This window comes from Vicia villosa, linkage group LG2 (assembly GCF_029867415.1).
Source record: "Vicia villosa cultivar HV-30 ecotype Madison, WI linkage group LG2, Vvil1.0, whole genome shotgun sequence".
Taxonomy (NCBI): Eukaryota; Viridiplantae; Streptophyta; class Magnoliopsida; order Fabales; family Fabaceae; genus Vicia; species Vicia villosa.
The window spans coordinates 166,811,225-166,818,530 of record NC_081181.1 but is presented as its reverse complement, the minus strand read 5'-3'; the positions used below and the strand labels follow the sequence as shown (position 1 = coordinate 166,818,530).

At 30.2% G+C, this 7,306-nt stretch overlaps 1 pseudogene; it reads left to right on the top strand.

Annotated features, from left to right (window-relative positions):
* Positions 1–335: 335 nt before the first annotated feature.
* On the top strand, positions 336–1,899 carry LOC131647347 (7-deoxyloganetin glucosyltransferase-like; annotated as a pseudogene).
* Positions 1,900–7,306: the final 5,407 nt, after the last annotated feature.

Below are 7,306 nucleotides of genomic sequence, written 5' to 3'. Positions count from 1 at the left end.
GAGGAAATTCTATTATTCAATTGCAACTGCAACTTCTGTGAATACAGGTTAATGGCTTGATTACAAATAATGAGGGTTACTCCCTATTTATAGATTTAGGTTAGCTTTCTCCCTAAGCCAAAGCCCAAAACTATAAAAGCCCAAAATACCTATTTTGGAACTTAAGTCAAATCTAATCTATTTTAAATCTAAATCAAATCTATCTAGATTTAAAACAGTTTTATGTGTAACAAACTGTTACACACTTCGACACACCTTGTGTTCGAGCAACAACCTGCTTCGACACAAGGAATTAAAAATTAACAAACATTAGAATAACAAAAATAATATCAAAGATGAGTAAATTTGCAGAAAGAAAACCACATGCTGTCTTAACTCCATTTCCAATTCAAGGCCATATCAATGCATTGTTGAAACTAGCAAAACTTCTTCATCTTAGAGGCTTTCACATAACCTTTGTCAACACTGAATACAATCACAAACACTTGCTCAAATCAAAGGGTCCAAAAGCTTTTAATGGTTTCACTGACTTTACCTTTCAAAGCATACCAGATAGCCTAACTCCCATGGAAGGTGCTGATGGTGATGTCAGTCAAGACATACGCTCTCTTAGTGAATCAATCATGAAGAACTTCCACCAATTCTTTAACGAATTTCTAGCTAAACTTCATGATTCTGCCACAGCTGGTCTTATCCCACCAGTTACTTGTTTTGTTTCTGATTGTTACATGCCATTTACAGTAGAATCTGCTGAAGAACATGCACTCCCAATTCTTCTCTTTTCCCCATGCAGTACTTGTTTCTTCTTGTCTACTTATCACATTTCAAAATTGTTTTAGAATGGTGTACTACCACTCAAAGGTAAACTATTTATGATGATTTTGAAATTGAACCTTCTTGTCTATTTATCACATTCCAAAATTGCTTCCAGATATTGATTTTGGCAATTATGATATGCAGATGAGAGTTATTTAACAAATGAAGATTTAGACACTATAGTTGATTGGATTCCAGGTTTGAAAAACTTTAGATTGAAGGATCTTCCTCGTTTAGTAAGGATAACGGATTCGAATGATTTGATGATAAGATTTATCACTTTAGTGGCAGATAGATGCCACAAAGCTTCGGCTATTGTTTTCAATACTTCTAATGAACTTGCAGATAGTGATGTTTTGAATTTCTCTACATTCTATATTCCCTTTTCTATATACAATTGGTCCATTTGCTTCTTTTTTAAATCAAAGTCTGCAAAATCAGTTGATATCTCTAGAATCTAATCTTTGGAAAGAAGATACTAAATGCCTTGAATGGCTCGAATCCAAGAAACCTGAGTATGTTGTTTATGTGAACTTCGGAAGTATTACAATTATGACTCTAGAGAAATTGTTGGAGTTTGCTTGGGGTTTGGCCAACAACAAGAAACCTTTTTTGTGAATCATTAGGTCGGAGCCGGACCTTGTCGTTGGTGGCTCAGTGGTTTTGTCATCTCAGTTTTTGAAAGAAATTGCAGATTGAGGTCTTATAGCAACTTGGTGTCCACAAGAGAAAGTTTTGAACCATCCTTCAATTGGTGGATTATTGACCCATTGCGGATGGAACTCAATCACTGAAAGTTTATGTGCTGGAGTACCAATGTTGTGTTGGCCATTTTTCGCTGACCAACCAACAAACAGTAGAATTATTTGCAATAAATGGGAGGTTGGATTCGAAGTTGATACCAATGTAAAGAGAGAAGAGGTAGAAAAACATGTGAATGAATTGATGATGGGTGTGAATGGAAATAAGATGAGGAAAAAGGCAATGGAGATGAAGAAGAAGGCAGAGCAAGACACAAGACCTGGTGGTAGTTTATATATAAACTTAGACAAAGTGATTAAGGAGGTCTTGCTTAAACACTAATAGATTAAGGGATATTTTCTTATTGAATTTATTTCTTTGACAACCAAAAAAATGCAATAGATTTGAAGTTCTATTTATTTCTAACTTGTAAGCAAGCATCACAGAGTTCGTATTTTTCACTATGCACTGTTTGAATATTAAAAAAAAATATGAATTCACTCAATGTGAATCTTTATGTAATATTCCAAGGCTGGATTAGGCTTTCTTTATTTGTATTGGATTTTATTTGTTATTATAGTTTTAATCCGTAATTTCAGGCTTATACACGTTGGTTATTAAGGTTATTCTCAAGGTGTTTCTCAAGGATATCAAGGTTAATTTCCACAAGCACGTGTTCCATCTCATGGTTTTCCATTTCGTTGGAATCGTCGCTAAGCCTTCTCTTCCTATATACTTCCTAAGCCCGTGCAAACAAATGATATGCTTACCAAACATTGTTAATTCCATGCGCAAACCAATTCCACTTTGTTCCCTAACTCTAGAGTCATCTATCATGTCACAAATAGATCTCAAAATATTCAACAATGTTGTTTTTCCTAGGAAGGTTTTGACCAGATCTTTATAGGAAATGGACAAGGTCTCCTTATTCGTTCGTTTGTTTCAACTACTTTGATATCTCACCTAATTACTGTATGTCTTCTCTTTAACAAAGAATTTAATCATTGTTAGTTATTTTTGTTGTTTTACGGTTATGACAAATTACGATCGAAGAAATTATTGGATCGATTTGCGGACTAGATCGTTATTTTTAAGACGTTTTGCAACACTATTCAAAATTGTGCAAAACATACCACCACACCTTTACGATAAAACAACTCACTTCTCTAATATATGATTACTACTTGCACGGTAGGTAATCAGTTTATAGTTACACCCTCTAATGACACTATGACTAGTCAAATATGGTATAAATATCACTTTTAGAATCTAGTTTTTATACCATTTGAATATGACGCAAAGAAGCTACTCAAAAATTTTAAAAAAAAAACAGAAAAGAAATTTTGAGATAAATGAAGCAGAGATGAGAGAGAGAAGACAAATTTTAGAATATGGAAATCTGGAGTAAAGAAAATGAGATGGGAAAGCCTTTATTTATAAGCAAAAATCTGACACGAATGAGAGAGTTCGTGGAGGAAAATGGAGTGGAACCAGACCAAAACTAGACATTATGGAAGTTGGTCAGCAAGAAAACATGGTAGGTAAGGCAAAAACGTGGAAGCTCGGTCGAAAATTAATTAATAATTAATTTACAACACACCAATTAAATTAATTAATAATAAATAATTAATTTACAACATACACACTAATTAAATTAATTAATATGAAATAATATTAAATAATTTTCACTACTTTAGGTACTAAAAAATAATGGATCACTCAAGACCGGCCCGAACCGAGCCAAACCTAATGATTCATGGTGGTGCATCCTCACCATTTCACAAAATTGCGTATCTATAAGGACACGCCTTAAGTGACCAACTATTGTTCCGTTTTATTCTAGAAAATCTGAGTCTAAATGTGTGTCTAGTAATGAAGACCTGTCTGAAGAAGAGCTTGATGCTTCATTCATGATCTTGCACACCAAGCTGAAAAAAGCATGCTTAACAGTAGACAACCTAAAAAAAACTATAGGTGGACTTCAGAAGTAAACAGAAAATCTTGCCTCAACCATGAAAGGTGTAGAAAAATAGGTTTCGCCTATAAATTTTGAACTATAAAACATTATACAGTCTGAAAGTAATTTGAATATGCTTGATGGAATGGTGGAGTTTGGAGAGATGTCTAGAGACATGAAGAGAATAAATTTTGTGATGAGCATGAAAGAAAAAACACAAAGATTCCCTCAACGAAGGTTTTTCTTCCTGAAATGAAGATCGGGGTTTTGAGGGTGGACCATATGTCGCAGCATCGGGTGTAACATGTGAAACTTGTGAAGGTGAGAAAAGTAGAAGAATTAGGGGTTGAATTGTGTTGACTTTTTCTTATATTTCTCTTTAAAAACTAGTTACAAACTCGTGCATACGCACAGGTTCTTACATTTTCTATGATGAAAAAAATGAGCATTGCCCCTTAGATTATGATTCTTTGGTTGTAATTATCAGTTCTAATGAGTTGAATTTCAGATAGCATTATCTTTTTTTTTTTGTCCAAGTCCCTGGTTCCAAGAAGTTTTGAACCCTGGACCTCTAACTCACAACATGCATGCCTCTCCAATAAGTCACTTGTTTTCTTTGGTTAATATTTGCAATACATATGTATATTAAAAGTAATTAACATTTTGATTAGTAATTTCATGTTCCCATTAATATTCAATATTTTGATAAGTATCTTCATGTTCCCATTAATACTCAATATTTTAATCAGTAACTTCAGGTTTCCGTTAATATTCAATATTGTGATCAGTAACTTCATGTTCCCGTTAATATTCAATATTTGAATCAGTAACTTCAGGTTCCCATTAATATTCAATATTGTGTGATCAGTAACTTCATGTTCCCATTAATTTCAATATTTTAATCAGTAACTTCAAGTTCCCGTTAATATTCAATATTGTGATTAGTAACTTCATGTTCTCGTTAATATTTACTATTTTGATCAGTAACTTCATGTTCCCTTTAATATTCAATATTTTAATCAATAACTTCAGGTTCCCGTTAATATTCAATATTGTGATCAGTAACTTCATGTTCCCGTTAATATTCAATACAAATAACCAGTAACTTCATGTTCCCGTTAATATGCAATATTGTGATCAGTAACTTCATGTTTCCGTTAATATTCACCATTTTAATCAGTAACTTCATGTTCCCGTTAATATTCAATATTTTAATCAGTAACTTCAGGTTCCCGTTAAAATTCAATATTGTGATCAGTAACTTCATGTTCCGGTTAATATTCAATACAAATAATCAAAAACTTTAGGTTCCTGTTAATATGCAATATTGTGATCAATAACTTCAGGTTTCCGTTAATATGCAATATTGTGATTAGTAACTTCATGTTTCTGTTAATATTCACTATTTTGATCAATAACTTCATGTTCTCGTTAATATTCAATATTTTAATCAGTAACTTCAGGTTCCCGCTAAAATTCAATATTGTGATCAGTAACTTCATGTTTCCGTTAGTATTCAATACAAATAATCAATAACTTCAGATTTCCGTTAATATGAAATATTGTGATCAGTAACTTCATGTTCCCGTTAATATTCAAAGATAAATGTTTTTAAGTGTGAAAAATTATTCAATGTTTGAATCAATAGTAAAGTTGTTACCTCTTATAACAATCATATTTTTTTTAATATGAAAATATTTTAATAAACAATATGTTTTTCCCTGTTTATAAATATTATTTTTGTTTTGGCATTATTTATAAAAATATTTGAATCAATAATAAAGTTGTTGTCATATATAAAAATATTTGAAATAATAATGTATTTTTGCCCGTATATAAATATTATTTTTGATTTTTACTACATTAGAAATAATGCATCCTTATCCATCCTGTTATTAAATTTCACCATTAAAAAACAAAATAAAATACCTTTTTTCCTAAAATGCTGTAATTAAAAAACATAATAAAAAATATTGTGAATAAACAGTAATATTTATATATTTAATATTGTAAGAAAAATAATATTTTATATCAATGACTAATACAGTTCATAATATCTTTCATTATTTCAAAAAAAATTATATGATTAATACATAGATTAATTAATTAATATAAATATAATATAATTTTAGAGCCAATATGCAAGATTATAGAAATCTAACTTTATGCTCCAAAATCAAAAGAAAAGAGGAGATCTAACTTAATATGCAAGGTTAAAATGTTTTCTTGGTGGTGGCTTCAAATAGGATCCAATCGTTTGTGTTGTAATTTCTATGAGTGGTGTAATCACCCTCTCGATTTCCTGTGATTTGTAGGCTTGGTTTTGTTTGCGGGTTCTCATACCGTTTTATCGTTCTTGGTGTATTTGGGTTTGAGCACCCCTAGTGCTCTTATTTAAATACATAAGTTGCTTATCAAAAAAAAAAAAAAAGTGGTGATTTGAAAGGAAGAGTGTGAAGTTGGAAAAATTGTGGTTACCAAGACTAAAACCAAAAGTCACTTTATGAGTTGATTAGAAAAGTTTAGAAGCATAACTAGTAATATACCCGTGCATTCGCACGGGTAAATATTATTTAGTAGTGTAAAATTATACTGCAATTTGAAAATTAAGTTTATGTATGTTTTGCTGCTTAAAATTTAATTGGTTGTGTCTCATAACACTTCATAAAATATTTCATTCACATTTTCAACATTAAAGACATGTGCAAATGAGTGATAACTCAACACCTATTAAATAATAAATTATCTTTAGAGTAAGAATGAATCGGTTTTTCAATAATATTACAATGAAAAAATTGCAATACATATTAATATTTAAAATATTTCATCATTGAAAGGATCAATTTATATATATATTTTTAAATCTAACTAATTGTGTCTAGTGTCACTTTATTAAGTGAAAATTAACATTTATACATATTTTGTTGGTTGGATCTAACTTGTTGTGTCCAATAACATTAAAGACGAGTGCAAAGTTATAATGAGCAAGATGTAATATGATTTTGAGATAGATATTGTAAAAATCATACCAAAGCTAAATAATGATCTTATGTAGCAATAAATATATATAGAATTGTCATTCATTTGTGTATTTATATATAATTGTTAATAAAAATAAAATAGGTAACGTGTTGATAGTGCCCCGTAATAAAAATAGAAAAATTGACATTTGAAAATAAGAATTTTGTGTCTCAAATAAAGACAATTGTTAATTAAAATAAAATAGATATTTTGATGATAATGCCCCGTGAAAAAAATAAAAATTTTGACATTTGAAAATAAGAATTTTGTGTCTCAAATAAACTGTTAGCTAAAATGAAAAATGTATTTTGTTGATAGTGACCTGCCAGTAAAGTAGAAATTTGAAAAATACTTTTTTTTAATAATTATCAACAATTTTTTAATATTCATAAAATAATTATGTTTTTTGTTGAGTGAATTTTTACGTGTTCTTTTTCGTTCCATTAAGAAAGATTCAATTTATTAATTTATTTATATTTAGAAGAGTAAAAAAGGAAAAAGAAAATTAAGGGGGAAATTAAAATAAAAGTGAAAATATTGGAGAGAGAACATGTGAAGAAAAAGTGAGACAAAAGAAAGTCCAATGGTCAATACACATGCCACTTGGACATTTGTTTGAATGTTGGAATATTGGCTTGATTATGAAAAGACAAAACAACCCTTTTTGCTTTGTAAATTTTAAAAGAGTGAAGGACATTTTTGGTAGAATGATGGCATCTTTCGTTAATAGTTAGATAGTAGACAACAAGAAATGAGTAGAGAACAAAACAA